This window comes from Triticum aestivum, chromosome 5B, assembly GCF_018294505.1.
Source record: "Triticum aestivum cultivar Chinese Spring chromosome 5B, IWGSC CS RefSeq v2.1, whole genome shotgun sequence".
Classification (NCBI taxonomy): domain Eukaryota; kingdom Viridiplantae; phylum Streptophyta; class Magnoliopsida; order Poales; family Poaceae; genus Triticum; species Triticum aestivum.
The window spans coordinates 142,036,927-142,047,584 of NC_057807.1; positions in this window are offsets into that span (position 1 = coordinate 142,036,927).

The following is a 10,658-nucleotide window of genomic DNA, read 5'->3' on the forward strand; positions in this document are numbered from 1 at the left end:
CAGCGCATGATTATGCAGTACAAAACTTATGCAGTGCGGTTGCTTCAGTTCGTTGTGGGGGAAAATGCAGTATGCTTGTATAGGTTCATTACATATAAAGATGCAGTGCGATTGCTTCAGTTCACCTTGAGGGGTGATGCAGTCACCGTGCAATGCTTCGGCATTACCATTTTGAACACATTGCAGTTCGCATGATTCAGTTCATTTAACCTGACAATGCAGCTCGGTCATTTTGTGTGACGTTCAGCAGATACAAAATGCCGCGCATAATTGACAGCACTGAGAACAACAACTTTCAGAAGAGTGGATATTCTTTTGACAGAGATACTGGCTGGGTTACCCCTGAGATTCCTCATGGATTCTTCACGACGACAAACAGGGTGCAGTACTCTCCACAAGAAGATTTTTCCCAGGAAGAAGATGTAGTTGAAGATGACGATGATGTCACATTCGTCTGAGAAGGCACTCACCAACGCAATGATGAAGACGATGACGATGAATATGAGCCGATAACAGTTCTCAACCCAGAGTATAAGCACGAGTTCACTACGTTTGGACAGCATGTCCGAACAGATAATGATGACGCAGTTGAACACGATGTTGCAGTAGATGATGATGATCCACCAAGACATCGTCACAACACTGGATTACCACCACGTCCACCTGCCGCACCCCAAAACAGAGCTCAGCGTCCACCTGCTGCACCGAAAAACAGAGCTCCAACCAGACCTGCTGCATCAACTTCGATGCTGCGACCACCAACGGTGCCTCGGTCAAAAGTAAACAGCAGGTACAAATCCTCCTCACTGTTACCGCCGCGAGATCCTCAACTACACACATCTGCTATAACCCCGCCATGTCCAATACAACCCGGCGAGCTGCAAACACCATCAGGCGAACGACTCTACACACATGTAAGTTTATGGTCTGAAAAATAAAATAGTTGCAGTACATTTAGATAACATTGCAGTGCACACTGATATTTCTTGTGAGCTTTGCCTAGGAACATTGCAAATGCTTTATTAAACTCGTATGCACTCCTCGTATTAAAAAAACAAAACAGAACAAATTTTCTCATGTAGCATTTCAATTAATGCAGGATAAAAACATGCCGCTCAACCTCGTACTTGCTGCTGGAATGAAGTTCACAACGTACGACAAGGCATGGGACTCTTACAACAATTATGCAAGATGTGTAGGGTTTGGCATACGCAAAAGGGCAAAACACAGGACAAATGCCTACATTGTCTGCTCAATAGAAGGGGTCCACAAGCAGGCTGTGTCAGATTATCACCGGGTACGTCAGAAGACATCAAAAAGGATTGGCTGCAATGCAAAGATTAGAGTAAAAAAAGGAAGGATGGAAAATTTGTGATAGAAATGGTTCAACTCAACCACAATCACAAGATGCTGGAAAGCCCCGGGATGCTTTTGCACATGCGATCGCACAAAAAAGACGATCCTTTGATAGACCAGTTAGTGAAAGACATGCAACTGGACAACCACACACATGCTCAGATGATGTCGACGCTGTCGCGTATGTCCGGTGGTCTACAGTACATGGGACATACTAGCCGCGACTGGGTAAACAGGTAAGCACGTAACAAAGCATATCTCTTGAGCATTCTGTCTGTAATTATTCCCTGTTTTGGTGAGATAAGTATGAATTGTCTATGAAAATGCAGGAAACAGAAGTTTGCCAGAGAAGAGTCTGAAGATGATGTCAAGAAACTTCTGAATTTCTTCGAGAAAATGCAAAAGATAAACCCAGAGTTCTTCTATGATTATGACGTTGATGCAGATAACCGTGTATGAAACGTCTTTTGGGCGAACGCAAGTTGCAGAGGATCGTATGAAGATTTTGGAGACTGCGTTACATTTGACACGACGTATAAAACTAACAAATTCCACATGCCGTTGGGAGTGTTTGTGGGGGTGAACCATCATCTACAAAGCACCATATTTGCTGTTGCACTCGTGCGAGATGAAACAATACCATCATTTGAGTGGGTTTTCAAAACCTTTCTGAGGTTTTATGAACAACAAGCCGCCAATCTGCATGCTCACAGGTACAAAAAATAAAAAGCACCTGCATACTTACGTTTTGTTTTGTTTTGTGCACTTACATTTCTTCCATCTATCTTGCAAACACACAAACAACTTAATAAAAAACACTGTTTGTCTCTTCTCAGACCAGTGTTCTTCGATGAAGGCAGCATTAAAAACTATCCTCCCACAAACTCTGCATAAGCTATGTCGGTGGCATATCATGAAGAAGTACAAGGACCACCTCGCCTTGCTGTATAAGGCGCACGAGAAGCTCAAGGACGAACTCAATGCAGTGTTGAACCACCCACTAATGCCGTCAGAATTTGAACGAGCATGGAAGAACCTCATTCAGAGGTACAACTTGCAAGACGACGAGTGATGAATTCACTGTGGGATGACATGCACGAGTGGATCTTAGCTTACTACAAGGAAATTTTCTGTGCTCGGATGACTTCCACACAGAGAAGCGAGAGCATGAACCGCATACTGAAGAAAAATTTTGTCAGGGAGAAGCATGATCTCCATCTGTTTGCTCAGCAGGTGGACAAGTGCATTCAGACCAGGAAGGCCGTCGAGCACGTAGAGACAATAGCAAATGAGGTAAACAAAATGTCAATCAAAAACTGCTTAAAAATATGAATAAAAAAACAAACAATTTTTTCATTTCTCTGGATCGTAACAGTGCATTTGTGATCATGCAGTCAGAGGTAAAAACAACAACAAAGTTTGGCTTCGAAGTTCAGCTATCAAAAGTGTATACAAGAGCAGTGTTTGCAGATTTCAAAGAAACGCTCTACCGTAGCACTGCATTCAGAGCAGAACGGTGCCCTGAGAACCCGACAAAGTATCTAGTACACCACTACAACAGATCGGATGCATTTGACTGGGCAAGGCATAATTTCCAAGTGGTCGCCGATGAAGAGAAAGGTGTCTACGAATGTGAGTGCAAACTCTGGACACACACAGGTGAGACTCTTAACAAAAAAAAAATTCTAGATTCTCATAGTCATGCACGAAAGCTAACTTACTGAAATTTAAAAGTACATATGCATGTGTAATTCACGAAACCAAATGAAGTTCACTTCTTTAAAAAATGAACAAATAATGAAAAAAATATATGTTTACTAATTTCATGCAGTTCACTTACAGAACACACAAAAAAATGTTTTTGTCTGCAGGCCTCTTCTGCGTCCATGTCTTATGCATGCTTTCTCATTTGAGAGTACTCAACATTCCTGAGGTGTACATCATGAAGAGATACACTCGTAATGCAAGATCAGATGCAACGTTTGACAGAAGAGACTACGAACAAACAACACCAGATGGAACCTCGCTTTTTTGCCGTAGAAAATTGCTGACAGAAAAGCAATGGACCTTGCAAACAGAGCGACAAGGTCAGACGCTGGGTGCCACAGAGCGTTGTCTGGTATGAGGGCACTAATAGAGGAAGTTGACGTGCTCAACGAAGAAGAAGAAGAAGCAGCAAAACTAAAGCAAGCAGAGAAATACCAACATGACAATAAAGACGAGCAAGAAGAAAAAACTGAACACATTGGAACTGGTGCTATCAAAAAAGAAACAATTCTTCCACCTCCTGTTTCAAACACAAGAGGAAGAAAGAAAGGGGGAGACGCAAACCAGAAAAAGGTGGCATCCAAGGAGAAAAATGATGAAAAAACAGTAAGCCACAGCCTGAGCTGGACAGTGATGGTCGCCCACTGGGAGTAAGAATGTGCAGAACATGTAATGAAGTCAGCGGCCACAATTCCAGGACGTGTAAAAAAAGACATGAACAAGAAAAACGAGGACATGGAGATGCACAACAAAACAGAAATTCCACTCACAACACTAAGAAATGGACGAAACCAAGACGTTGTAGCATCTGCAAAAAGAGGAAGAGACACAATTCAAGAACCTGCCTCAAAAGAAAAAGAAAAAGATCAGAAAATGAGGAAGACGAAGAAGGTGAGATCAAAGAAGAATATGATGACACAATTGAAGAAGAAATGGCTTATGAAGAAGCAGATGGAGAAGAGGAGGAAGAAGAAGAGAGTGAAGAGGACGAAGAACGTGAAGAAACTGAAGAAACAGTGGCTTATGAAGAAACAGATGATGAAGATGATGAAGAGGAAGAAGAGAGTGAAGAGACTGAAGAGAGTGAAGAGGACGAAGAACATGAAGAAACAATATCAACAAGACCACCACGAGGAAATGCTTCAACCAGCGCGCGGGATCAAAGAAGGATGCAGTTTACAGCACTGGAAAACGAAAACCACCATCAACCAGCACGCGGGGATCAAAGAAGGGTGCAGTTCTCACCACTGGAAAACGAAAGCAGCCAACAACCAGCACGCGGGGAGCAAAGAAGGATGCAGTTAACAACACTAGAAAACAAAAGCAGACATCAACCAGCACGGGGGGAGCAAAGAAGGATGCAGTCCACATCGCTGAAAAACAAAAGCAACCATCAACCAGCACGCGAGGAGCAAAGAAGGATGTAGTTCACAGCGCTGAAAAACGAAAGCAACCATCAACCAGCACGCGAGGGGCTACAAACACAAAGGTGCAGAGACAAGAACCAGCAACACCGCCATGGAAAACAAAACAAAGTGCAACATTAGACACGCTCCAGTCACCGCGCAGAAGCAGCAGGCTAACGACCAAATAGATGAACAAACAATAAATTTATCGTATGCATAGCAATTTGCTTAACACTATGACTTATGTATCAGTTTAAATTTTGTGTAAACCATGTAGCATGTCTAATGCTGTTAGCTCGTTGCAGTCTTGAGTAAAACATTGACACATTTTGATTCAAAAACCATGTAAAAAATGCTGTTAGCTAGTTGCAGTCCTACAAGTAGTACATATAAAAAGCATTTCAATATGCGGTATGGAACTTGCAAAAATGCAGTACGCTTCGAACTATCATGCAGTACTATAGACTAACTACATGTAGTACACACCATGCAAATTGGGAAAAAATGTGGAAACATGTAATGCTCAGCTGACATATAAGTAGTTCACATATTGTAACCATGCAAACACAAATTTACCGTTGAATAATAAGTGAAGCGGTTCAGATCACAAAAGTGCTTATTACAAAACACATCACAAAGATGAAAAGCGTTCAACACGCAGAAGTACTTATTACAAATCAACCTCATAACCTTAGCCAATCATGTCAAACGTGATTCTAACAGTACGATCCTCGAGTTCAAAGAAGTTGAGGACAACAACTTGCTCAGACTTCAGGCCGCTATCAATGACAAATTCCTTCCACCCTTTGTGCAGACACAGCCGCCCGTCAACGCTTACACTGTACTTGGCTTGTTTAAGGTATCCATTACCAAGAACAACTTCAAGAATTCCTTTCTTCTTGAGCCGCACATACCTAATAGATCGCCGAGGAATTTTCTATAAAAAATAATAAAACTGTTTGAGAACGAAACTAGCAGTACAATTCTCATGTTTTGAATAGAGATAGATGAAGTGCACAACAGCCCAACAAGTAGTACATATAAAACGTTTTCAATATGCAGTATGGAACTTACAAATATGCAGTTCTCTTCGAACAATCATGCAGTGCTATAGACTAGCTACATGTAGTACACACCATACAAAATTGGAAAAAATGTAGAAATATGAAGTGCTCAGCTAATATATAAGCAGTTCACATATTCTAACCTGTAAACTAAAACATAAGCTACATCCACACGAGGAAAAAAACAAGAAAATAAGAACACATTGCAATACACTTCAAAAAACACAAAGAAAAAAGTGCGTTCCTAAAATACTACAAGTTCAGGATACAATGGAATTATACAAAAAAACACTAAGAAAAAAAATCATATCTAACGAAATATACCATTTTGTAGTGAGTCTCCACATCTGTTGGCGTAAGCTGATGGACAAAAGGACTCGTGCAGCCAAGGCCACGGCGAAGCAGCGCAGAATAGAACGCAGATATGTTGATCTGGCCCATATCCAATCCTTCTGTGAATACTGTACCATATGCAAGCTGCTCGGCTCGCCCAGTTCGGCACAATACCTTCCCACCACGACGAGCATGATGGGCCTGCGAGCAAGCTAAACAATTGCAGTACCTCGGCACACCACAACCATGGCCACAGCAGAAGAGATACGCACAGGGGCCTGGAGCCATCGCAACAAAAACCTAGAGAAAGGAGAGAACTTGCGGCTAGAGGAGAAAAATGAAATGCAAACGAAGGGTATAAGTTAGCCTTCATTTATATAAGAGGAATGCAAAAAGGTTAAAACTGAAAATTAAAGGGGACTTAATGGAAATTATGTTCCCAAGAATAAAGAACAATCAATGAAAGCTTATGTTACCATAGAAAGAGGAACGGAAAAAGAAGGTGTACTTTGACTGCAGAAATTCCCACGAACAAAACCACAGATCATTAAAAAATAATACTCTGAGAAATTATAATCCACGGACCATTTTATGTGTGCAGTTCTCCAAATTCGTACCAGGTAGTTCACTATATGTGTGCATGAAGTGCAGTACGTGCTTTTTGGCACAAAGAAGGATGCACGCAGTGCAAGATGTGTACACCTGCAGCACAGAACTATGACGAATGCAGTGCACACCCGTACACTAAGAAAAAAGGATACGAAAGAGGAAAAACAATAAAGAAAAATGATACCAATGTAGTGCACAAAAATGTAGCCCAGAAAATGTGCAGTACGGTATGCGTGCAAATGAAGTACTGAAACTAAATCAATGCAGTGCACGCATGATTTACTAAAAAAAATTGACCACCCAGGTGCTACAGGCCCCAGCCAGTCCCGTAATAGGTGTGCACCCATAGAAGGGGAGTCGTTCTGAGCCACAGTGCATGGGGCCGGTTGCACATGGGCCCACAGGTCATAGAGCATATAGCTACGAGCGCCGTGTATAAGCACCCAGATAAGTATATGGAGGAGTTCGACCAGTATGCCTCGCCAACGCTTATAAACAGGTCGAGGGCGCCCTCCGCTAGCGATGTGGGACTAAACATTAGGACGCACACACAGCGAAACGGGAACCAAGCCGTGCTCACAGGCCGACTTGGACCCAAGTATGTATATAAACTAGCCGAACAAAGGCCCAAGAAGGCCGACTAAGAAAAAACAATAAGTTAAAAAAAGGGGGACCCCCACCCCCCTCTTTCCCTACCCATCCTGTACCAGCGATTGCAGCAGGTACAAGCAAAAACAAGATGCAGTACGTAGCTGTAAACAATACAATGCACTACTTTACACGATGCAGTGCGGTATGGCAATCTAGTTCCCGATTACCCCTACACGTATAAATAAACTCAAAAAACAGTGAAGTACGCACATGTATACACAAGTGCAGTACTGAATTCTAGATGATGCAGTGCAGGACTATATTATAATGCAGTTCATTATTGCACAGGATGCATCTACAAAACGTAACAAAACGCCCGTTCAAATAAAAAAAGGTGATGGTTAAAAAAAATGTGCTGATAAAAAAAAACCCACCTTAAAAAAACCACGTTCGCATACATACACCCGATCGGAGCAGTTCCATCGCCACAAGCCCACGATCACAGATGCAAAACCAACCCACGATCCACACAACCGCATCATCAGCGCAATCGTGCAGTTCATCCGACGAGGCCATCCCACCCCGCGCCCTCCCCTTAAATTCAGACCCCTGCCAAAGGCCTTCTCATCCACATCCACAACAACACAAGTATCCATTGCGCTCCCACCACCGGCGATGACGTTCACCGACGAGTACAAGGGCGACAACGCCATGGAGGCGCACGGCAACACCAAGTTGCACGTCATCCACACCAACGACAAGAAGCAGATGACGATCACCCTCGCGCAGTACGAGCGCCACCTCAGCCTCCAGCGCCACAAGATTGTCGGCATTGATCTCGAGTACGACAACGACCCTGAAGCGACGCAGAAACCCGCCCTCTGCCAGCTCTCCATCGGCAAGAATCACCCGGTGCTGCTCTTCCAAATGAGCGACACTGAAAGGTGCACCATCTTCGACAACTTCCTCGCCGACCCCAGGTACACCTTTGCAGGCTTCTCCATCGACGGCGACAAAACCAGGCTGGAGCGTGTCAAACTGGAGGTCACCAACTTCGTCGACATCCAGAAGGAGTGGAGGGTGCTCGACGCAACCAAGCCGTTGGACTCCCTCGGAGACGTCTCTGGCGTGCTCATCGACGACTACTAAAACAACATGAAGAAGAAGATCACCGACGCCGAGCACCAGCGCTGGGCCATCCTGCCTCTGTCCAGGAGGCACATCGAGTACGCGGCAAAGGGCGCCTACGCAGCGTACGAGATATGGAACCGCATCACCCTCACCCAGGCCGGCCTTCGCCGTGCAAAGCTAGAGAAGGAGGAGCCAGCCAACAAGCGCGCCAGGAGCAGCTGGGGATGGGGAGAGCCTGACTGGTGAAGAAGAAGATGGTGCCGGCCAGGAGCCAAGAATGCCAGCGTTCTTTTAGAATTATCATCAAATTTGCTTTGTGTTGTTTGCTTATGTTTCATTAGTTTGCTTGTGTGCTGAACCTAGTTTGCTTGCCATGCACAATCGCCTGTAATGATGAACTCTGATTATGTTAGTTTGCTTTCTGTTGAACTTAGCTTGCTGGTGATGAAATTGTCATACAGAATGCAAACAGGACGCATGCAGTGCAAGTTGCGCACGAATGCAGTACACTGAATTTGTCGAAGGAAGTCTTAACATACCCAACAAAGCAGTGCACGAACATAAATTTCAAAAAAGGAATACATAAGAGCAAAAACACAAATAGAAAAACGCAAAACACGTAAAATAATTCAATACAGTCCGGAAGTACACGAAAGTACAGCACAAAACCATAATGAGTGAAGTACAGGTATGATTTACAAAGCAGTGCACTCCCATACATTGGGAAAAAAGATTAACTGATAGCAAAAAGACGGAAACAAAAAAAATGACAACTGTACATGCAGTACGCAATGCGTATACAATGCAGTACAGAACCCTGATCAATGCAGTGCACACTCCAACACTAAAAAAAAACACACAGGGCAGAAATATTAAAAGAAAAAAAATTGACCACCCAAGTGGCACCGGCCCCAGCCAGTCTCATAATAGGTCTACGCCCACAGAAGGCGAGTCGTTCTGAGTCACAGTGCATGGGGCCGGTTCCACATGGGCCCACAGGTCATAGAGCATATAGCTACGAGCGTCGTGTATAAGCGCGCAGATAAGTATACACAGGAGTTCGACCGGTTTGCCTCGCCAGCGCTTATAAACAAGTCGGGCGCGCCTTCCGCGGGCGATGTGGAACTAAACATTAGGACGCACACACATCGCATCGAGAACCAGCCGTGTGCTCACAGGCCGACCTGGGCCCAATTACATCTTCACTACCCGAACACACGGCCAACAAAACCCACTAAGAAAAAACAATACGTTCAAAAATAAAACATTAAAAAGAAAAATGACAAACATTTTTTAAATGAATAAGAACAAACAAAATAAAATGTGCGTCAGCACTGTAAGAATATTAATAAATAAAACACAGGAAGCATAATGTCAACGTACAGATGCAGTCAACGACGTACAACAACGCAGTTCTCCAAGTGGAAGCACATTTTTTTTCTGAATTGTAGTTATCTTCGCTCTGCAATGCAGTATGGCTGAAATAAGAATGCAGCCCTATTACTTAAACAAAACACTCCGACAACCCTTAGCCACATTACCCTCCATCCGCACAAACGCTGTATTACCACAAAGATCAAGAAAAGAAAAGAAAGAACACCATCAAGAGAAGGAAAAAAAGTACATCTGTGTGAATCAAACTGCAGTACACTACTTGGACCTAAGAAGTTCGTTTCTGATAGAAAAGAAGTGCACTGACTTGGACAATTGACCGAAAACACAATCATCACATTTTCTGACAGTTGCGTCAATACATAGATATAATCACGAAAAAAGAGGCGACGATGTTCCGGATTTCCAACGCACTAGCAAGAGCCTCCTCATAGCAGAACCTCTCGGCAGTTGCCACGTAAACTTAAAACAGAGCCCCACCACGCTACCGCCCCGCTCCACCTCTCCCACGTCCTGTCAAGCAGAGCAGAGGAGAAAACACAACTGCTTCATCCCCCCCAAAAAACCCAATTGCATCTTCTTCTCCACTCTTCCTTTCACTAACCTATCTCTCTATAACAAACACCACAGAACACACGAGAATCATGGCGGATGCACCTCTCTGCAACTAGCGCCGCAAGTACACCAGGGAGCTCCACGATGTCCACCTCCACGGCAATCACAAGCTGCACGTCCTTTGCACAAGCAAGGGCAAAGACGTGGACAAGATGCTGTCCATGTTTAGGAGGAAGCTCGGCGGAATGCCCGTCAAACTAGTTGGCGTTGATGTCGAGTACACACACTACGAGAAGCCACAGCGTGTAGCGGTACTACAGCTATGCATAGAAAAAGAATGCCTTGTCTACCACATATCTGCAGCTAAAGACAAGTAAGAATAACCGTTGCTTGCCAATATTGATTTTAAATTTTCTTCACTGCAATTGCCATAATATTTAAACTTTGGTTCACA